Raw genomic sequence first — 24,359 nt, 5'->3', positions numbered from 1 at the left:
TTGTTCAAGTTATTCAGGTAATCTGTAACATCCACCATAAATGCAAGGTTCTGCGGAATGCATCCATTCTGCGGAATGGAATTCTAACACTGGTTTGCCCTTTTCTTCCATGAACTGTTCAATTTCTTCTCGTAAATCAAAGAAACGCCTCAGCACCTCGGCTTAACCATCTTACCTCAGTGTGGTATGGCAGGCCATAGATGTGGTCTTTCTCTCTGAGAAGGCTGTCAAACTGACGGTGATTCAGGCTTCTGGATCGGATGAAATGAACAGTTTGGATGACCACCTTCATGACGTTATCCATCTTTAATGACTTGCAACACAAAGCCTCCTGGTGCAAAATACAGTGAAAAGTCAAAACATCACGTCCTCCATTTGCAGATTGCACTTTCTCTCTGAACTTTGTCACAACGCCTGCTTTTTTCCCGATCATTGAGGGCGCACCATCTGTAGCCAGGCTGACAGCGCGGGACCAGTCCACTCCGACCCTGTCCAGCGCGCCGACGAGTGCGGTAAAAATATCAGCTGCTGTCGTTGTATCTGTCATCGGCACCAACTCCACGAACTCCTCGGTGACGGTCAATGTGTCATCAACTCCGCGGATGAAAATGGCCAGTTGTGCAACATCTGTAATGTCCGTGCTTTCATCAATTGCAACCGAAAACGCAATAAATGACTTTCCTTTTTGCTTCAACTGGCTGTCCAAATCCACTGAAAGATCGGAAATCCTGTCTGCAACTGTGTTTCTTGTCAGGCTGATATTTACAAAAGCCTGACGCTTTTCAGGGCACACAATCTCCGCTGCCTTCATCATGCATGTTTTTACAAATTCACCCTCACTAAATGGTTTTGAAGCCACTGCGATTTCATTAGCAATGAGGTAGCTAGCTTTCACTGCAGCGTCACTGATGTCTCGGCTGTGAGTAAACACAGACTTGACCTACTTGCTCTGCCCCGGTATAAACAGTTTGCTTGCTTAACACAATTGCTATTGCGCCATCCAGTGGACGCAATTGGAACAGCAGTTTATTTTATTGAAAAATTGCAGCGCATTTTTATACTTTACAAAATCATCTCGCGGGCCGGATTAAACCCGTTTGCGGGCCTGAACCGGCCCGCGGGCCGGACGTTTGACACCCCTGATCTAGTCAAAACCGAGTGGAAATTTCAACCGGATGCTTCCGATTTATACATCCGGTGAAACATATGCCTCCTTGTTCTATCTGGGGTCATGTTGCACCAACGGGGTTACCGGGAAGTGCTCTCAAAAACATGGTTTATACGGTTTCAAACAACACTGAGGTCGAATTCGCAGCAGGTTTGCGTCCGGCTTCTCCCCAGCCCTCGCTGTTTCTTCGACGAACCGGTGCACGTGAAGGTAGATGGACTTTCTCCGCACCAGAAAGTAGAGTTGAGGTCTAAACTCAGGGATGATAAAGGAGTCATCTTCAGCGCTTCCGCTCTGGTCGCTGCAGATCCTAGTGGACAGGTGGACCTGTGCCGCTCTCCCTCTCTGGGCGGCAGCTACACGGGAGTTGAATCCATGGGCTTGTTTTGGGCCATGGCGGCCGAGACTCCACACAGCAAACTGTTTTTAAAAAATGTGTTGGGTTCAATGATGGTTGACATAGAAGTGTTGCATGGGGACACAGGTGAGCTCTTGGCCACAGAGACCAACGAGAGGCGGTTCATGACGGAAGGGGTAAGGAGAAAACTGTTGGGATTGAAAGAAGGGAGAATTCGGGGAGTCCTCTTTCTACCATCGGTTAGAAGGTGATTCAAAATGCTCTGAAGTGGGAAATTATATTTTTGGGTCCACAGGACCAGGATTAAGAAACACTGTTCTAAGGAAATGGACATCCATTGATTGTATGTACTGTAGGCCTACACATACCTTTTTAATCAAAGGGCCTATATTGATGATTGAAAAGTGTCTGAATATGTTGTTGTGAACTCTCCTAAGAAAAACACAAATTACAGTGTAGAAGGCCTATAGGCTTATGCCTTGATCACACGGACAGCATCATTGTGCAAAATGGTAAGCAGCATCATCTGGATATGTGAGCAACAAAAGTTCAACATTCACTTTCTGCTACCATTTCTGTCAAGCCGTCTACACATACAGTTTGACGCATACGTTCGATAAATACAACGTATGCACCACACAGAACGAACTGCCTCTGCAACGTAATGCTGCAAGGCAAACGCAGCGTTCCATTGGAAATGAATGAACTTCTGGTGTACCAAAATGCAATGACGCTGTCGGTGTGATCGAGGCATTAGGCCTTTGCATTAGATAACAAAGCCTACTTTGCATTGCGTGGGTTTTATATAGGTAGGCCAGAAACCATCTCCACCTGCAGTGAGTGACAAAACAGTAACAGTCCTACATTTCTCTTGTTATTCTCTCTCTCCTATTCCTCTTTCATTCCCCCATCCTCACAGGGCAGGGTCCATTCCCCGGTGTACTGGATGTGTATACTCTGGTTGGAGGTATAACAGAGGTCCGGGCCAGTCTGCTGGCTAACAAAGGCTTTGTGGTTCTGGCTCTGGCCTACTATGGCTTCCAGGACCTGCCCAGAACCATGCCTAAATACTTTGACCTGGAGTACTTTGAAGAGGCCATCACTTTCCTGAGGCGACAGCCACAGGTTAGTGGAGGAAAAAGATAAGTGCCTGTATTCATAAAACATCTCGGAGTAGGAGTGCTGATCTAGGAACAGGTTCCTCATGTCCATATAATGTCCAGCACTCTTAACTCTGAGACACATTGTGAATGTGGGCCATTTGCTCCATGAGAAGAAAATGTCACCTTGAGGTTCCTCTCACTATGCTTCAATATTTTGTTAGCTGTGTAAATGCTACCATCTAGTGGCTGCTGTTTGCTCTACACCAGGGGTTCTCAAACCTTTTTGGGGCCGGGACCCCATTTGTGTTAGCAAATTCATCAGGGACCACCTAACAGAGATGAGACCAAGTGACAATTTTGCAAGTCTTAACCTTCGAGTCTCGAGTCAAGTCCCAAGTAATAATGGACACATCTAAAGTAAAGTCCCAAGTTCCACAGCTCAGGTCAAGTCACAAGTCCCTAATTTTGGGTTTCGAGTCCTCAAGTCAATGGTTAAGTGTTTTATGCCAATTTCATTGCAATTGCAATACATCAGTGATTTTGGACTCACATGTTTTACAAACTGCATCCATTTTTTTCCCCCACTACCTCTACGATTGCAACGATTTTTGGGACCGATGATGCCCTGATGCAGATCTGGCACCACAGGTTCCAGAGTGGTGGGGCAAATTGTTTCCCTTGGGGACTGGAGCTTTTCCTAATCTGGTAACCTAACCAGGTATAAATCAGGACCCTTTAGGGCAGCGTTTTTCAAACTCGGTCCTCGGGACCCCAAAGGGTGTAAAGCTGATTCAAAAGGGCTTTATTACAGACGGATATAGTCCTCAGTTTCATCAGCTGTCCGAGTGGCTGGTCTCAGACGATCCCGCAGGTGAAGAAGCCGGATGTGGAGGTCCTGGGCTGGCGTGGTTACATGTGGTCTGCGGTTGTGAGACCGGTCGGACGTATATATATCATGAAAACAATTTCTTTATTTTTGGTGTGGTTAAGGTTAGGTTTAAAATCACATTTTAAAAAGATAAATTGTAGAAATAGGCGGAGTTTATGACTGTGGTTGTGGTAACTAGTGACAAACCCTTTGCATAGAAGGTGTAGAGCCCTTTAGGCGCAGCTGCGCAACACCGAGCTCTTAAACGGGCAATGACAAAACAAATCTAACATTTCCAGTAGTATTAATAACAATCAGGATGTTATTTCCAATGGGGTAAATGCAGATGGACAAACCCCATGCTTCAGCCCATGTACGTTTTATAGCCACTATGCTGCGTCAGTTAGGTTACAGGTGATTATTCTTATTGCTATTAGCACATCTGATAATATAGACCATGCATAGGCTATATGCATGCCATGGTCCAATATGTACAAATAATTTTAACATTGTTATTTGGCTCATTTCTGGAGGTGGAAATTAGATTTTAGATGGTGTCAGCATCATTGTATTTTCATTAATTTCTGAGTAGAATATACTTTTAAAAAGTCACCAGAACTGAGCTTCTCAGTCCTTCTACATTTAAATTCTCCCGAGGAGGATCCCAGACCCTAAGCAAGGGGACTGGAATTGGTCAAAACCGCAGTTTAATAAATTAACAAAATGATCCTCTTTCCTAAAAGCATGATGGTCATGACTTCCTACATTAAAGGGGAGGTTAACTTGGCCCCAGACAATCGATCTGAGATAGACTTAAGTTTCAGTCATGGTATTTTTTTTGCTTTAACCCCTGTTGACAATAAAAATGTTTTTATTATTAAAAAAAATAAAAAACACTCTCTTCCTCTAGGTCCAGGAATAGGAATCCTGTCTATCTCTAAGAGAGGGGACCTGGCTCTGTCCATGGCCTCTTTTCTCTCTGGCATCTCAGCCATAGCCTGGATCAACGGCAGCAATGCTAATATGGTGGCGCCAATGCACTACAAAGACCTCGTCATCCCTTCGGTCACGCCTATCGTAGAGAACGTCACCGTCCGGCCTCCTCGACATCCGAGACGCCTTACCGGACCCAGAGACTGAGGGGAACAGCGGTTCTGTGATCCCAATAGAACGTTCCAGTTCTAGGTTCCTCTTCGCCGCCTCGGAGGACGACAGGAATTGGAACAGCTGTCTCTTCGCCCAACAGGCCGCCACCCGGCTGAGGCATCATGGGAAAGAGAACTTTGAGGTAAGGAAATAAACCTGAACATGAACATTTTCTTAGCAAAAAGTAGATAAACACATGATGTTTCAGCCTCAAAACTGCCTGTACTCAATAGCAGGGGTTGGAACTGAAATTATTTCCCCAATAGTTTCGTTCTGAACAGAACCACTATTTATTTTGTTCTGTTCCATTGTTCCGACCAGCATAATAAAGTTCTGAACCGGTTCGAACCAGAAAAAATAACTGGTTTATAGAATTCCTTTCGGTTCCTTTTAATTTGTGAAATCGACATTTTTACATTTAGCTTATTAAATTACTCCACCAATCAGTGCAGAATCTGCAGATAGAGCAGCTTTCTATGGACCAAGCAAGCTAGTTGTTTACATGCTTGATGACAGACAAGTGTTGGGCGCGAGATGCGACTGAAATTTTGCAGTGTAGGGAGATGGCGAGAGAGAGCGGTGGACATGGAGGAGGCTTGGCTTGAAGTGCTGGGCATCTTGATATGACTTGCATTTTAATGTGTCTAGGATATTTGTAGTAGGCTTATAATTACTTCACTGAATTACAGTTGAAGTCGGAAGTTTGCATACACCTTAGCCAAATACATTTAAATTCAGTTTTTCACAATTCCTGACATTTAATCCTAGTAAAAATTCACTGTGTTAGGACAGTTAGGATCACCACTTTATTTTAAGAAAGTGAAATGTCAGAATAATAGTAGAGAGAATTATTTATTTCAGCTTTTATTTCTTTCATCACATTCCCAGTGGGTCAGAAGTTTACATACACTCAATTAGTATTTGGTAGCATTGCCTTTAAATTGTTTAACTTGGGTCAAACGTTTCGAGTAGCCTTCCACAAGCTTCCCACAATAAGTTGGGTGAATTTTGGCCCATTCCTCCTGACAGAGCTGGTGTAACTGAGTCAGGTTTGTAGGCCTCCTTGCTCGCATATGCTTTTTCAGTTCTGCCCACAAATGTTCTATAGGATTGAGGTCAGGGCTTTGTGATGGCCACTCCAATACCTTGACTTTGTTGTCCTTAAGCCATTTTGCCACAACTTTGGAAGTATACTTGGGGTCATTGTCCATTTGGAAGATCCATTTGCGACCAAGCTTTAACTTCCTGACTGATGTCTTGAGATGTTGCTTCAATATATCCACATAATTTTCCTTCCTCATGATGCCATCTATTTTGTGAAGTGCACCAGTCCCTCCTGCAGCAAAGCACCCCCACAGCACGATGCTGCTACCACCGTGCTTCACGGTTGGGATGGTGTTCTCCGGCTTGCAAGCTGCCCCCTTTTTCCTCCAAACATAACTATGGTCATTATGGCCTAACAGTTCTATTTTTGTTTAATCAGACCAGAGGACATTTCTCCAAAAAGTACGATCTTTGTCCCCATGTGCAGTTGCAAACCGTAGTCTGGCTTTTTTATGGCGGTTTTGGAGCAGTGGCTTCTTCCTTGCTGAGCGGCCTTTCAGGTAATGTCGATATAGGACTTGTTTTACTGTGGATATAGATACTTTTGTACCTGTTTCCTTCAGCATCTTCACAAGGTCCTTTGCTGTTGTTCTGGGATTGATTTGCACTTTTCGCACCAAAGTACGTTCATCTCTAGGAGACAGAACGCGTCTCCTTCCTGAGCGGTATGACGGCTGCGTGGTCCCATGGTGTTTATACCTGCGTACTATTGTTTGTACAGATGAGCGTGGTACCTTCAGGCGTTTGGAAATTGGATGAACCAGACTTGTGGAGGTCAAAAAAAAAAATCTGAGGTCTTGGCTGATTTCTTTTGATTTTCCCATGATGTCAAGCAAAGAGGCAGTGAGTTTGAAGGTAGGCCTTGAAATACATCCACAGGTACACCTCCAATTCACTCAAATGATGTCAATTAGCCTATCAGAAGCTTCTAAAGCCATGACATCATTTTCTGGAATTTTCCAAGCTGTTTAAAGGCACAGTCAACTTAGTGTATGTAAACTTCTGACCCACTGGAATTGTGATACAGTGAATTATAAGTGAATTAATCTGTCTGTAAACAATTGTTGGAAAAATTACTTGTGTCATGCACAAAGTAGATGTCCTGACCGACTTGCCAAAACTATAGTTTGTTAACAAGAAATTTGTGGAGTGGTTGAAAAACAAGTTTTAATGACTCCAACCTAAGTGTGTGTAAACTTCCGACTTCAACTGTATCTACTAGCTAGATGCCTACGGAGGAGCAGCTAAAATGGAGGAACTTTGAATGTCAGAGTTTGCTCAATGCCGAGGCTAGCTCAACGCCCTGGAACAGAGCTAGCTAACAAGCTTGTGTGTGCAGCCGCACCAGAATTCAAAACACGTCTTACCTTTTTGTAGTTAATAAATCCAATGTGTAACGTGATAACTATAGGATTCTTAACTAGCCTAGAAAACTAGCTGGCAGGCAGACACTGAAAGGAGAAGTTTCTGAGTGACAGAGTGCTTTGCATAGGGGTAAATCCATTTTTAATCACTTTTTGACAGTACCCATTTAGATTTGAACGAAACCTTCTATACATACAATGCCTTCAGAAAGTATTTATATCCCTTGACTTATTCTACATTTTGTTGTGTTAAAGCCTGAGAAAAAAGAAGAAATCCGCACACTGCTCTTGCTAGTATCACTGCTCTTTGTCAAGCTTTACGTATCGGCCTCAAGGCCTTTGTCCCAGCTCTTCCATGGCCTAGACACTAGACATGTTACCCATTGAGCATGTTTAGAATTCTCTGGATTGATGCTCTGGATACACACGATTTTAGAAACTTTAACAAATTTATTGAAAATGAAATACAGATATCTCATTTACATAATTATTCTCACCCCTGAGTCAATTCATGTTAGAACAGTGGTCACCAACCTTTTTTGAGCCTAGATCACTTTCTTAGTCAAAATGCAGGCTGAGATCTACCGCTCACATGACTTAAACATAAGGCTATGCAACATTAACCTATTAAAAACAGTTATTTGTGCTGTAGGCTATAGGCCCAATACATTATCACTGCATATTGGCTATGCTTAAATTTCCCTGCCAATGTTGTTCTTCTCAGAACATTTAAAAATTATATTTCAAAACGAGGGTATATGATCACACTGGTAATAGATCATCATTTGTTGTTTTACTTATAAGGCACAGCTAAGTGAGCATACGTTGAAATAATTTGCTTTCTTTATTTTACTGGACTGAAGGTGCCTCAGTGGAGGGAGAGCATCAGAGGGTCCGCATCTCACAGTCGGACCGTCCCTCAGCAGTGTGACTTGAGTTTTTCCATCAACTCAAAGACTGTGTCCCCTTTTTGGTCAGTCGTAGCAGAGGGGGGAGAGCTGAGGGACGGTCCGACCAGTGTGATCCCCCCAGAAGTGGCGCTGGAGAAGATGGCTGCTGTTTTACAGCCCTCTAACCAATTGTACTATTATGTGTTTTCGCGTTTGTAATTTATTCTGTACATAATGTTTCTGCTACCGTCTCTTATGACCAAAAAGAGACAGTCGTGAAGAGGGCATGACAAAGCCTATTCCCCCTCAGGAGACTGAAAATATTTGGCATGGTCCTCAGATCCTCAAAAAGTTCTACAGCTGCACCATCGAGAGCATCCTGACTGATTGCATCACCGCCTGGTATGGCAACTGCTCGGCCTCCGACCGCAAGGCACTACAGAGGGTAGTGCGTACGGCCCAGTACATCACTGGGGCCAAGCTTCCTGCCATCCAGGACCTCTATACCAGGCAGTGTCAGAGGAAGGTCCTAAAAATTATCAAAGACTCCAGCCACCCTAGTCATAGACTGTTCTCTCTGCTACCGCACGACAAGCGGTACCGGAGCGCCAAGTCTAGGTCCAAAAGGCTTCTTAACAGCTTCTACCCCCAAGCCATAAGACTCCTGAACAGCTAATCATGGCTACCCAGACTATTTGCATTGCCCCCCCACCCCACCCCATCCCCTTCTTTTACGCTACTGCTACTCTGTTTATTATTTATGCATAGTCACTTTAACTCTACCCACATGTACATATTACCTAAATTACCTCGACTAACCAGTGCCCCCGCACATTGACTCTGTACCGGTACCCCCTGTATATAACCTCCTTACTGTTATCTTATTTTACTGCTGCTCTTTAATTATTATTATTTGTTGCTTTTTTTGCTTTTCTTAAAAACGGCATTGTTGGTTAAGGGCTTGTAAGTAAGCATTTCACTGTAATGTCTACACCTGTTGTATTCGGCGCATGTGGCAAATAAAATTTGATTCGATTATTTCTGTCTCATTCACAAATTCATGTTACTCCTATGAATAGAGAAGGTGAAAACAACACACAGTCGCTAATAATAACGCAAGCCTATTGATACACTTTGCTAATCATTCATTTTGCTAATAAAATAAAAAAAAGAAGGTATTCACTAACTGTAAGTCGCTCTGGATAAGAGCGTCTGCTAAATGACTTAAATGTAAATGTTTTAAATACTTAAGTATCAAAAGTAAATGTAATTACTAAAATATACTTAAGTATCAAAAGTATAAGTAATTTCAAATTCCTTATATTAAGCAAACCAGACGGCACCATTTTATTTAATTTGTTTATTTACGGATAGCCAGGGGCACAATCCAACACTCAGTTTTAATTTATAAATGAAGCGTGTGTTTAGTGAGTCCGCCAGATCCGAGGCAGTAGGGATGACCAGGGATGTTCTCTTGAAAAGGGTGTGAATTTGACAATTTTCCTGTCCTGCTAAGCATTCAAAATGTAACTAATACTTTTGGGTGTATGGGAAAATGTATGGAGTAAAAAGTACATTTTCTTTAGGAATGTAGTGAAGTAAAAGTTGTAAAAAATATAAATAGTAAAGTACAGAGTTAAGTAGTACTTTAAAGTATTTTTACTTAAGTACTTTACACCACTGTGGAAACACTTCATCTACCCGGTGCGCAGGGCAGCTGAATCAAGTGCACCTACTGCCAACAGCGCAAGACAGAAAAAAGCAGGAATGCAAGGCTTTATCTTTGGGTTTATTATAGAAAATGTTTTGTGATCGACTAGGAATGCCTTGGCGATCAACTGTTTTGGTGACCACTGTGTTAGAAACACATTTGGCAGCAATTAACAGCTGTGAGTTTTCCTGGATAAGTCTCTAAGGCCCCGATGCCGACCAGAATTAAGTGCCCGTAAATGGAACATAATTCAATTTTATGCGTTTTTCTCTCTATGCATATTCTGACCTTGAATGCTATTCACCCACTATTAGTTTGAGGTGGAGCTCGAATAAATGGTGTGGAGGAGGTGTCTACTAATGCACCGTATTTTGACCTTGAATAATTCCCTCATAGTTTCACCACCTTTATGCGCGATGAAACCATGAATACGGTCGAGCAAACCTGCCGGTTCTAGGTGGAAAAAGCATCTACTTAATTTTTACTGATAGAAATAACAGCATTTGCCATGCACTATAATTTATCAATTGATAACAGCTAGATTAGTAAATTAGTAATCTGTTAGATTTTTTTGTTTGTAATTTTACCCCCTTTTTCTCCACAATTTCATGATATCCAATTGGTATTTACGATCTTGTCTCATCACTGTCCTCCGAAACATGACCCGCCAAGCCGCGCTGCTTCTTAACACCTGCTCGCTTAACCCGGATGACATGACCCGCCTTAGACCGTTGTGCCACTCGGGAGGCCCCGGGATTGTAAATACACATAGCAATTGTTTTAGATGATTTTTCCTTATGATCCCTGGAGACGAATGCGAAACCAGCCGTATGGAAGCAAACTGAAGATCATATTAACATGATATGTATTGTGGCCCCTTTTCCACAGTGAAATAGGATATACAGTGAGCTCCAAAAGTATTGGGACAGTGACAAATTTTTTGTTGTTTTGGCTCTGTACAGCACTTTGGATTTGAAATGATACAATGACTATGAGGTTAAAGTGCAGACTGGTAGCTTTAATTTGAGGGTATTTTCATCCATATCAGGTGAACCGTTTAGAAATGACAGCACTTTTTGCACATAGTCCCCCCATTCACTTGTGTGTTAAAGTAGTGAAAAGTTAAGTATTTGGTCCCACATTCATTGCACCCAATGACTACATCAAGCTTGTGACTCTACAAATTTGTTGGATATATTTGCTGTTTGTTTTGGTTGTGTTTCAGATTATTTTGTGCCCAATATAAATGAATAGTAAATTATGTATTGTGTCATTTTGGAGTCACTTCTATTATAAATAAGAATATAATATGTTTCTAAACACTTCTATACTAAACAAAAATATAAACACAACATGTAAAGTGTTGGTCCCATGTTTAATGAGCTGAAATAAAAGATCCCAGAAATGTTCCATATGCAAAAAAAGCTTATTTCTATCAAATTTTGTGCACAAATTTGTTCACATCTTAGTGAGCATTTCTCCTTTGCCAAGATAATCCTTCCACCTGACAGGTGTGGCATATCAAGAAGCTGATTAAACAGCATGATCATTACACAGGTGCACCTTGTGCTGGGGACAAAAGGCCACTCTAATGTGCAGTTTTGTCACACAACACAATGCCACATGTCTCAAGTTTTGAGGGAGCATGCAATTGGCATGCTGACTGCAGCAATGTCCACCAGAGCTGTTGCCAGAGAATGTAATGTTAATTTCTCTACTATAAGCCGCCTCCAATGTAATTTTTGAGAATTTGGCAGTATGTTCAACCGGGCTGACAACCGCAGACCACTTGTAACCACGCCAGCCCAGGACCTCCACATCCGGCTTCTTCACCTGCGGGATCATCTGAGACCAGCCACCCGGACAGCTGATGAAACTGTAGGTTTGCACAACCGGAGAATTTCTACACAAACTGTCCGAAACCGTCTCAGGGAAGTTCATCTGCGTGCTTGTTGTCCTCACCAGGGTCTTTACCTGACTGCAGTTTGGCGTCGTAACTGACTTCAGTGGGCAAATGCACACCTTCGATGGCCACTGGCACGCTGGAGACGTGTGCTCGTCACGGATGAATCCTGGTTTCAACTGTACCGGGCAGATGGCAGACAGTGTATGGCGTCATTTAGGTGAGCGGTTTGCTGATGTCAACGTTGTGAACAGAGTGCCCCATGGTGGCGGTGGGGTTATGGTATGGGCCATCACCTCATGTTTCAGCTTGATAATGCAAGGTCCATGTCGCAAGGATCTGTACACAATTTCTGAAAGCTGATAATGTCCCAGCTCTTCCATGGCCTGCATACTCACCAGACATGTCACCCATTGAGCATGTTTAGGATGCTCTTGATTGACGTGCACAACAGCGTGTTCCAGTTCCCGCCAATATCCAGGAACTTCGCACAGCCGTTGAAGAGGAGTGGGACAACATTCCACAGGCCACAATCAACAGCCTGATCAACTCTCTGCAAAGGCGATGTGTCGCACTGCATGAGGCAAATGGTGGTCACACCAGATACTGACTGGTTTTCTGTTCCACGCCCCTACCTTTTATTTTTTTAACGTATCTGTGACCAACAGATGCATATCTTTATTCCCAGTCATGTGAAATCCATAGATTAGGGCCTAATGCATTTATTTCAATTGACTGATTTCCTTATGAACTGTAACTCAGTAAAATTATTGAAATAATCATACAATAACTTCCCCTGTTATTGTAATGGTGAGAGGTTAGCATGTCTTGGGGGTATAATGTTTGTGCATCTAACTTTCTCACTCATCATTATTCAAGATTCATTCATCATTATCCGTAATCATGGTAGCATCCACATTAATGTAAAAGTGTTTTTTAAACATATACTATTCTTATTTATAATACAAGTGACTCCAAAATGATTCTACATAATTTACCATTTGTTTCTATCGGGCACAAAATCATCTGGAACACAACCAAAACAAACAGCAAATGCATGCAATGAATATTAATCATTATGGAACTCAGACCATGTAGCAGGTTAAACCTGGAGCCTGGAGCACGGTTCACGACGACTGGACCGGTGTCGTACAGTTCCATGATTAGTGAGAATTAGGGTAGGATTATTGTTCAACCCCTATTGTACACTTCTTTTTTTTTCACCTTCCAATATTTAATAGATTGAACTTGAATATGACAACTTTCAGGATGAATCAAACCACTTTTTTATTGATCAATATATTTAGTACATAAAGACTCTCCAAACCAGTTTTGATTTTTATTCATACAAACTTTCCTAACCCTAAAATGTGCCTTAATAATCTACAAGATCAGAGTATTTTTTAAATCTACCAGTTGGTGCTGAAACGGCCACAAATATACATACAGTGCATTCGGAAAATATTCGCACCCCTTGACTTTTTCCACATGTTATGTTACAGCCTTATTCTAAAATTGATTAAATTGTTTTTTTCTCATCAATCTACAGACAATACCCCATAATGACAAAGCAAAAACAGGTTTTTAGAAATTTTTGCAAATTTATTAAAAATAAAAAACGGAATTATTACATTTACATACGTTTTCAGACCCTTTACTCAGTACTTTGTTGAAGCACCTTTGGCAGCGATTACAGCCTTGAGTCTTCTTGGGTATGACGCTACAAGCTTGGCACACCTGTATTTGGGGAGTTTCTCAGATTCTTCTGTGCAGATCCTCTCAAGCTCTGTCAGGTTGGATGGGGATCGTTGCTGCACAGGTATTTTCAGGTCTCTCCAGAGATGTTCGATCGGGTTAAGTCTGGGCTCTGGCTGGGCCTCTCAAGGACATTGAGACTTGTCCCGAAGCCACTCTTGCGTTGTCTTGGCTGTGTGCTTAGGGTCGTTGTCTTCATCAAGGATCTCTCTGTACTTTGCTCCGTTCATCTTTCCCTCGACCCTGACTAGTCTCCCAGTCCCTGCCGCTGAAAAACATCCCCACAGCATGATGCTGCCACCACCATGCTTCACCGTAGGGATGGTGCCACGTTTCCTCCAGACGTGACACTTGGCATTGAGGGGAAAGCGTTCAATGTTGGTTTCATCATACCTGAGAATCTTGTTTCTCATGGTCTGAGAGTCCTTTAGGTGCCTTTTGGCAAACTCCAAGTGGGCTGTATGTGTCTCTTACTGAGGAGTGGATTGGATATGAGCCACAGGTTCTCCCATCTCCACAGAGGAACTCTGGAGCTCTGTCAGAGTAACCATCAGGTTCTTGGTGACCTCCCTGACCAAGGCCCTTCTCCCCCGATTGCTCAGTTTGGCCGTGCGGCCAGCTCTAGGAAGAGCCTTGGTGGTTCCAAACTTCTTCCATTTAAGAATGATGGAGGCCGCTGTGTTCTTGGGGACCTGTTTTGGTACCCTTCCCCGGATCTGTGCCTGACACAATCCTGTCTCGGAGCTCTACGGACAATTCCTTTGACCTCAAGGCTTGGTTTTTGCTCTGACATGCATTGTCAACTGTGGGACATTTTTACATTTTAGTCATTTAGCAGACGCTCTTATCCAGAGAGACTTAGTGCATACATTTTCACACTGGCCCCCGTGAGAATCGAACCCACAACCCTGGCGTTGCAAACGCCATGCTCTACCAACTGAGCTACACGGAACCTTATGTAGACAAGTGTGTGCCTTTCCAAATCATGTCCAATCAATTGAATTTACCACAGGTGGAAACATCTCAAGGATGATCAATGGAAACAGGATGCACCTGAGCTCAATTTCGAGTCTCATAGCAAAGGGTCTGAATACTCATGTAAATAAGGTATTTTTGTTTTGCAAATGTATAAAAAAACATGAATCTGTTTTCGCTTTGTCATTGTGAGGTATTGTGTGTAGATTGATGAAAAAACAAACATTTAATCCATTTTAGAAGTAACAAAGTGGAAAAGGGGAAGGGGTCTGAATACTTTCCGACTGCACTGTACTTCCAGCTTATAGATACTATATACATTTGACGGACACAGTATAATTTACAGTAGTTATCTTTTGTTTGTTTTTAGACCCATCCTTCAGCTACCCTCAAACCCTCCCATCGATCTCTGAAGACCTTTCAGTTTTTATTTCTATTTGCCATATATGTTTAAACTGTGTTGTCTGTCATTCTTAATGTTTCTATGTTTTCTGACTGCACCTTAACTTGGCGTTGGTTGATGTTCTGTCCTCTTTTCCTTTCACCTCCAGGTGGTGATGTACGCCAGGGCGGGGCATTTCCTGGAGGTACCCTACATGCCCCACTGCCCGTCTGGCATTTGGGGGAGAGGCTAAAGCCCACCATCAGGCTCAGCTGGACCTGTGGAGGAGGGTTCAGGAGTTCTTCAGGAAACACCCGGACGGAAACAACACTGCCCAGAAAGATACCTTATAAACTAGAGGGTAAAACCAGGGTTTTGGTCAGGAAAATTTGGCACCGGACAACATAGCCGGGAAGATTTTAATTTACCGGACATTTGAGAAATTTACCAGACATCCATATGCATTCAGATACGACTAAAAAGAAAGAGGGAAAGAAACTGCCGACCTGACGATGCCAGCGCCATCAATAAACGAGGGATAGCCTATTGGCCAAATGAGCCACATTTAATTGTCCTTAAAAACAGCCTATAACAAATGACAAAAATACTTATTTCAGTGTGTTAGATGTGTAGCGTAAGCGAAAATATATGGCCTATTGTTTTATTGGTTTTTACTTTCCTAAAACAATAATTGTCCACCTCACGTTTCAGCTGTTGGAAATTTGAGCAGTAAATGCATCAGGGCATTGCATGCATATGCCTATAGGCTTAGACGTCCGCTGTATGATATTAATATTTAAAAAATACATGTAAAGGAAGAGAAGCTCATGCCTTGCCCCAGAGACGGAGAGAGGAGATATGCCGGTGGCATGCTACGACACCGCCATGCATTTGTCAGATGGCTACAGCGTCTGCAAGATATAGGTGTACAGAAGGAGGCTTATTCATTAATTTTCAATCAGAATATTTTTTATAACGATAAGCATTATATTGTTTATAGGCGTAACTCTGGTAGGCTGTAGTATCGAGTAAATGCTGGCAATTATTGCTGATAAACAAAGGAGTCTGCTCATACTGAACCTTGATCATAAGTTTTATTCATATCACAAGCTTTCAGCATAAGTTTTACAGGTGTCATGCCCACCCGGAGAGCGACGCCCCAGATTGCAATGGTCGCTCTAACCTGTTCTTCGTTTTTCCCCCAGTATATATAATCTCCCCAAGATGTGGGTGGCTCCCTCTACTGTCCAATCCCCTGTCTACAACACACTTCCTGTCTGTTGTATGTGGCGTTACACTAAAACATTCCCTCTTGATACTAAAATAACGTCCTCTCCGGTTCCACTTAAAAACATTAACAACGTCATAATCTTCATATACGACATTCCCCCCTTCGAGACTAAACAGTCTCGAAAACAAACAGAATAGGATTATGACAAGTAACAATTTATCTTATTGAGTATCTTTAACATTAAACCAAAAAACATTATTCTCTAGAGTGTAAATACCTTTCTATGAAATATGAATAAATGTTTATGAAGTGTGAATACATTACTATGAAATATGAACAAATCTTTATGGAGTGTGAGAGCGAAAAACTGTCTGGCAACCTTCGTTCCAAATCCATCCATCAATCAAGACAGTAAAATTCTCTCACGGTCCCTCTGCCCCAGGCAACCACCTAGGTACTCCTGATGAATTCATAAATCTTTATCAATGCATTTGAAACTATGATGCAATTAAATACACATGTAAGCCCCTGCAAACAAAATACTATCCAAAAAATGTCCACTCTAAGGCTGGTCAACCCATCGGACCCTATAGTGAATCTCTATCCCTGCCTAGACTCCCTGTCCCTAAGCATTCACGAAATAAACAAAAACATCTAAGATCCCCACATGTATCCAATAACATCAAATATCATTATACAAAAATTAATACCTAAGAATATGACACATATTATGTATTACACATGCAAATATGTCTATATTTCATTGCAGACACTGGAATGTAGTCCACTACACTTAATCTCCCCCGTAGTCTCCTCTTCCAATGCATCGTTGATGATGGAATCGGAACCTTTCCACACCTTCCTTGTTCCATCTCCTCCAGTCATTGTCCTTTCATATTGTCCCTTCATATTGTCCTTGTTTGAGTATTTCAATCTCTACCTTTTCCCCCAAATGCTTCTGTAAGAAAAGAAAAGACCAAACAGTATCTCTTGCAAAACAACACTTTCAAATTAAACATCAATATCAACTAAGAATATAAAAAATTATATATAAATGATGTGTGAATCAATATAAATGATAGAATAATGAAATAGGATAATGTGATTCATTCATACACTTCCCCCCTTTGATTCATAACATCATACTAAAATCACACTAATATTGAATTTTTTTTGAAAAATGATCAAAAAATCAAAAAGGATATTTATCATCAATACTCCATCCAGTCCCACTTGTCCATTTTCATCCAGATCTGGAACAGTCAACAACGGCATCTGAGTGTTGTCTCCAGGCATCACTACTCCAACCTATCTCAATATCATAGCTTTCTCAAAGGTCAGTAACAAATTACAAACATCACACACAGTGCTATCAAACCTGCTATTAAATCTGAACCATCACTGCTCCTACTGGGCCTAACTGATCTTGCAACCAAGACTTCGCTGACCATCCAGCTCCTTCAGATCTACCAATTCTTCAACGCATAGTGATACTATCTGAACTATCTGGAATCAAAGTATAGCTAATATTATCAATATGATCTGCCAAAAATGTTACACCATACCATGGAAAAAGTCCCCCCTTCTCTCTTAGAATTATCCTCCAATGATAGGCTTCAAGACTATGAAATGTCGCCATGTCCCTTTTCACCCTATTTCCAAACCTAGATTCAGATTTATCTGTGTCCGGTGCTACCCCTCTTTTAATGGTAAAAGCCTCATATGGAAGCTTCAACGTTGACATGTAACAACATCCTGTCCATCCATAGGGTAAGAATATATATGCTTTATCACCACAAACCCACCAAATATCTCTAAAATTCCCAATAGTCACATTGCCAGGCAAAAGCTGATCTTTCACCATCAAAGTCCTGCTGTTCTTACTACCTGGAACATAAAAAGTAACATTATATTTCTCATTACTACCCTTAAGGTCATGCTTACCCAAAGTCATCAGATAATCCTCACAATCTGATATTCCCATAAACATACCCCTTACATCATATGTTTTATTAGAACAAAAACAACTTTTAGCCCTCAATGGTTTCACCTCCAATGCTTCAGGGTTCGCTGTTAACTGATTTTCCTTCCCATCTAACAAATTCCCATAGGGTAATTCATTTAACCAAGAACACTTAAACCTAGGCTTAAACAAATGTTTTGTCAACGACATTATTTTATCTGTTACTGATTGTTGCTGATACAATAGCCAAGACTGACACATACTCGATAGAGGTCGAGCGACCGTCTAAAATGGAACCCCACGTGTCTGGTGCTGGAATTCTCAACAGACATGGACCCTCAAGATTCCTCACTGATCTTACAGAATGAGCTAGCTGCTGGAACCAAAGATTCCTACCTGCCCATCCATCTTTAATTTTCACAACAGAAGAATCAAACCCATTTAGTTTCTCTCTTCCCTAACGAGCGGTACTGATCAGATACCTCTCCTTGTCTGTCATTAAAATCAAAGACCTCATCCTGTACCTCCATGATAGTATCCTTCACTATTTCAGATGAATCTATATTGTTCTCTACCACTATCTGCTCTCCTATTTTAACCCTATCCTTACTATCATTGACAGCACTCTCTATTCGTACCATAAACCCCTGAGTCCTTCTTGCTACCCCCTTTAATTTCAGAAAAGTTGTTGTCGGTGTTGGTGTCATACTTCCTACATTTGTCATTGCCGTCGCACCATTAATCCCTTCCAAAGTTACCATTAAAGTAGTTGATTTAGTTGATGTATTACACCCTTGACTACTTCTAGTGGGAAAGCTACCGATATCCTCTGTGTATTATTTACTGTTGGAGTGACTACTGTAATATACTCCTCCTGAACTCCTTCGGTGACTGTGGAAGCTTCAACAGATTTCAAATCTTCCATTATAAGCGTCACTTTACGAATGACATAGCCTTTTAACCAATAATTCTTAACCGGAACAAATTTTAATGCTTGCACTAGATAAGTACACATATATTCTCCCTGATCTTTCTCTGTAACATTACGCAAAATAAATGAACAATCACTCATAACTTTCTTCCACTTCATATCGTTGTACAAACTATACCTCCTTTGACTAGGTGCAACAGCTTCTACTTCTGGTCCTGATAACAATACTTCTTCTCCATAATTATCTCTCCATGTGGGAGGAATGTCCCCATCCTAACCCTAATAACAGTCTTTTTCCCCCTAAAATTGGTGCTGGAGCTATTGGTTCCCTTATAATCAAATGTGATATATTTATGGCTTTAATAACTATCAATGTTGAAAGAGTTAAATTGCTTCTCACTGTTGTTTTAATATGCTGAAGTGTTAATGTAATTGTTACTTCATCTAGTTTCCCCTAAGACTTTTAACTCCTTACTTGTATTTCCCTCTATCACCACTAGTGTCACTTTTTTTTTTTAGCTCTCCGTCCTACCTCTAATCCCTGACTTTCAAACTTTTGATTATAAAAAATACACCTACAATTACCTTGATCTTCCTGCTGGGAACTGTAAGTATAGATACTCAATCACCCTCAATCTTCTCTTATCATTCAGCAACGCATACTAATCTTTTCTCCTAACCTTTAAAAACCATTTTCCACTGATTTATTCACAAAATCCTTTACCACCAAATTTTTAGAATATGTGATTGGGAAGTCCCCACCTGCTTCTGACTTCTTCACACACAGACTTGGCAAACGACTAAACATCCCTTAGCCTAGCCTGAAATCTCTCGGTGTAGGAATGTAACCCAGAATAACAGTCACCCCTTTTAACTTTATTTTCAGACAGATTGTCTAATAGGCAGTCTAATAGATTATCATCCTTCCTATGATATTATCTTTTTAAGCAAATATGATTCCCAAAAACCCTATTCTTTTTAAAATCTTCTACCAGACAGCCGTCTAGTGTACGTCTTATTGTACAGTTCAATTTACACAATGCATCTCTTTCCAACAATGCAATATGTATATGTTCTAATATTAGTATGTCTATTTTAATTTCTCTTAGATTTTTATAGCAGAGCTCAATTGGTTCCTTAAGAGTAATTAACTGTTTTACTACCTCAAATCCCTATCCTAATTAGTTAATTTTACATAGTGAGATGTTTAACCTCTTTAGGCTGAACACAGATAAAAGCTTTTCCACTATTCACCTCTTCTAGTCCTTTGTTTTTACTTCAATTGTTAGATATTTTCTCTTCTTCTCTAATCGGTGCTATCAGCTGACACCCCCCTTCGTATCTTCTAGGCACTTCTAGAATCCTTGACTTCTAGAAATCTTCACTTGCTCCTTTATCTTCCTCAAAAATGTCCTCTGTTGTTTCCTCCTGGCGCATTGCATTAACAGGTAAAGTGACCAACCTGTCCATAATTATAACACTCTTCTGAAAGTTGCTGGAAGTGTGGCTGAAATCTTCCTCCTCCTTCTAAGCCTTCTCGTCCTCTTCCTCTCCAATTCTGTGTCTGTCCAGAAACTGGCTGTGGATATGAAACAACTGGTACCGCCCTTGGTGGCTGGTACAATTGCGGTTGGAACTGGTCCTGTTGAAGCTGTGGCAGTGATTGTTGATTTGGTGCACTCTGATTCTTCCTAACCAAAGCTTCTCTTCTCCTTCTCCACCAGTTGTATGATTGAGTTTTTTGAGAGTTTCTTCGTCCTGTTCTTTCTGGTTGTGTTCCTTTTTCCTGTACAGATCCACTTGATGGGCTATATGATCGGTATAGACGCCTTTTGTCATGCTTCCAAGTCCAACCACCTCTGCCAGTTTGCTCCTTACTGGTGAGGGCAGTCCCATTTGCAGTTTAGCTCTCAAAATTGACTGCTCAATTTGACTCACATCTGGATCATTTCCAGTAATATTTCTCCAAACTTGATGAACTCTTGACACATAGGCTCTCGGATTTTCTTGTTGTCCTAGTGGGTCAATCAGAATATTATCAGGATGCACATTTGTTGGAAATGTATCTTTCAATGCTCTCCACAGACGATTCCTACTTGCAGCCAACAATTCAGGATCGTTCACAGCAGTTCCCACATATCTATGAAGTCCAGCTCTCTGAAAAATTTCTTCCATACCTGGAATCCCAAGGAGATTAGCCAAAAGTATCTTAATGTCTCCTATGGCAGACTGTGTTCCCACCGTAATTTCTTCCAACTTTGAAATCCAAGGATATGCTCCATCTTGAAGAGTAGGCAGCTTCTCAAGTATATCTGACATATCGGTATTCTGCAAAGGCTTATATTCTAGGTTTTGTCCTCGAAATATCATCTTCCATCATCTTCTTACTATTGGCCTTTCCTTGACCTCAATGTATTCTTCTCCTCTTTTCTCAGCAGTTTTTCTTCTCTTCTGTATCTTCATCCTCATCTTTCCGAACCTCATTCTTCTCTTAGTTTCCAGACATCTCGGTTTTTTCTTACTTCTGGAGTTTTGGATTCATTTTTATTGTCGTTTCTGCTTGTCCTCTATCTATTATTCGTTCATCTTCATCTCTGATGCAATAATCACCCTCCTGGATGATCACTGGAAGCTGAGGATAAACATCCCTAAGCTCTACTTCTTTCTCATAAGGTGGGTGTCTTTTTGCTGAATCCGTGTGTGAGAAAGGTGTACTAACTTCTGCCATTAGTTTTTCTGTCGCCTTCTCTTCCTTTAGCCTTTTCTCTATACCTTTGTTTATCTTATCGCTGGAATCTTTTATCAGTTTTTGTTTGAGAATGAAGGGCAACTTTTGTTTCATTTGCTGGATAACCTTGCAATACTTTAGTTAAAGGATTACTATTTTGTACTATATCAACAGGTGTAATCACCTTCATAGCCTTGATGTCGTTTTTCCCCTTGTACCAACTCTTTTATATTCCTTTATTGTGAAATATTTTATTTTAGACTATATAGCCTATGGCTTCCCCCCTTTAATTATTAATATAAACCAAACAAAAATATGAATATTAAAAATTAAATTAAATTTTTTATTCAAAAAATATTTTTAATTAAAATAACAAATCAATTAAAAAATCAATTAAAAATTATGAATAATTAAAACCAATTTTTTATTTCTATATCCTATCTTACCAATTTATCAATTAGTGGCTATCTTACCAATCCTAAAAACAAAGCCCTCTACCCCTATAATCACTACAATACCCATTTTTACATTTACATTTTAGTCATTTAGCAGACGCTCTTAACCAGAGCGACTTACAGGAGCAATTAGGGTTAAGTGCCTTGCTCAAGGGCACATTAACGTCATTTAGCAGACGCTCTTAGCCAGAGCGACTCACAAATTGGTGCGTTCACCCTATAGCCAGTGGGATAACCACTTTACAATTTGGGGGGGGGGGGGGGGGGTTAGAAGGAATACTTTATCCTATCCCAGGTATTCCTTAAAGAGGTGGGGTTTCAAATGTCTCCGGAAGGTGGTGAGTGACTCCGCTGTCCTGGCGTCGTGAGGGAGCTTGTTCCACCATTGGGGTGCCAGAGCAGCGAACAGTTTTGACTGGGCTGAGCGGGAGCTATGCTTCCGCAGAGGAAGGGGAGCCAGCAGGCCAGAGGTGGATGAACGCAATGTCCTCGTTTGGGTGTAGGGACTGATCAGAGCCTGAAGGTACAGAGGTGCCGTTCCCCTCACTGCTCCATAGGCAAGCACCATGGTCTTGTGGCGGATGCGAGCTTCAACTGGAAGCCAGTGGAGTGTGCGGAGGAGGGGGGTGACGTGAGAGAACTTGGGAAGGTTGAACACCAGACGGGCTGCGGCATTCTGGATGAGTTGTAGGGGTTTAATGGCACAGGCAGGGAGCCCAGCCAACAGCGAGTTGCAGTAGTCCAGACGGGAGATGACAAGTGCCTGGACCAGGACCTGCGCCGCTTCCTGTGTAAGGCAGGGTCGCACTCTCCGAATGTTGTAGAGCATGAACCTGCAGGAGCGGGTCACCGCCTTGATGTTGGCGGAGAACGACAGGGTGTTGTCCAGGGTCACGCCTAGGCTTTTCGCACTCTGGGAGGAGGACACAGCGGAGTTGTCAACCGTGATGGCGAGATCATGGAACGGGCAGTCCTTCCCCGGGAGGAAGAGCAGCTCCGTCTTGCCAGGGTTCAGCTTGAGGTGGTGATCCGTCATCCATACTGATATGTCTGCCAGACATGCAGAGATGCGATTCGCCACCTGGTTATCAGAAGGGGGAAAGGAGAAGATTAGTTGTGTATCGTCAGCGTAGCAATGATAGGAGAGACCATGTGAGGATATGACAGAGCCAAGTGACTTGGTGTATAGGGAGAAAAGGAGAGGGCCCAGAACCGATCCCTGGGGGACACCAGTGGTGAGAGCACGTGGTGCGGAGACAGCTTCCCGCCACGCCACTTGGTAGGAGCGACCGGTCAGGTAGGACGCAATCCAGGAGTGAGCCGCGCCGGAGATGCCCATCTCGGAGAGGGTGGAGAGGAGGATCTGATGGTTCACAGTATCAAAGGCAGCAGACAGGTCTAGAAGGACAAGAGCAGAGGAGAGAGAGTTAGCTTTAGCAGTGCGGAGAGTCTCCGTGACACAGAGAAGAGCAGTCTCAGTTGAATGACCAGTCCTGAAACCTGATTGGTTTGGATCAAGAAGGTCATTCTGAGAGAGATAGCAAGAGAGTTGGCTAAAGACGGCACGCTCAATAGTTTTGGAAAGAAAAGAAAGAAGGGATACTGGTCTGTAGTTGTTGACATCAGTGGGGTCGAGTGTTGGTTTTTTGAGAAGGGGAGCAACTCTCGCTCTCTTGAAGACGGAAGGGACATGGCCAGCGGTCAAGGATGAGTTGATCAGCGAGGTGAGGTAGGGGAGAAGGTCACCGGAGATGGTCTGGAGAAGGGAGGAGGGGATGGGGTCAAGCGGGCAGGTTGTTGGGCGGCCTGCAGTCACAAGTCGCAGGATTTTATCTGGAGAGAGAGGGGAGAAAGAAGTCAAAGCATAGGGTAGGGCAGTGTGAGCAGGACCAGCAGTGTTATTAGACTTAACAAACGAGGATCGGATGTCGTCAACCTTCTTTTCAAAGTGGTTGACGAAGTCATCCACAGAGAGAGAGGAGGGGGGGGGGGGGGAGGAGGATTCAGGAGGGAGGAAAATGTGGCAAAGAGCTTCCTAGGGTTAGAGGCAGATGCTTGGAATTTAGAGTGGTAGAAAGTGGCCTTAGCAGCAGAAACAGATGAAGATGAATACCCCTAAACCCCCTTGCTTTATAAGCACCCAATTATTTTAATTTTACAGAATAATGTCAGTACTCGATTTCCAACACAACTGTAATCAAACCAAGTGATGCCCAGAGACTCTAAAATGCAAATTTTATTCAAATGATCAGTCTGTTGCCAAGCCTCTGTGAAATTGTCATAACATCAAATATCCTGTAGGGGAAGATTTTGCAAACAGAACC

The 24,359-nt window shown here is 42.1% G+C and overlaps 1 pseudogene across 1 annotated transcript; it reads left to right on the top strand.

Annotated features, from left to right (window-relative positions):
• Positions 1 to 1,231: 1,231 nt before the first annotated feature.
• On the top strand, positions 1,232 to 15,080 carry LOC311150655 (acyl-coenzyme A thioesterase 1-like; annotated as a pseudogene). The gene is made up of 4 exons: positions 1,232 to 1,765; positions 2,451 to 2,655; positions 4,408 to 4,785; positions 14,897 to 15,080. The product of its transcript is annotated as an acyl-coenzyme A thioesterase 1-like (transcript).
• Positions 15,081 to 24,359: the final 9,279 nt, after the last annotated feature.

The sequence above is a fragment of the Coregonus lavaretus genome (assembly GCF_964263955.1).
Source record: "Coregonus lavaretus genome assembly, chromosome: 2".
Lineage (NCBI taxonomy): Eukaryota > Metazoa > Chordata > Actinopteri > Salmoniformes > Salmonidae > Coregonus > Coregonus lavaretus.
The sequence above is the reverse complement of the archived record's forward strand: the minus strand, read 5'-3'. Positions and strand labels throughout refer to the sequence as shown.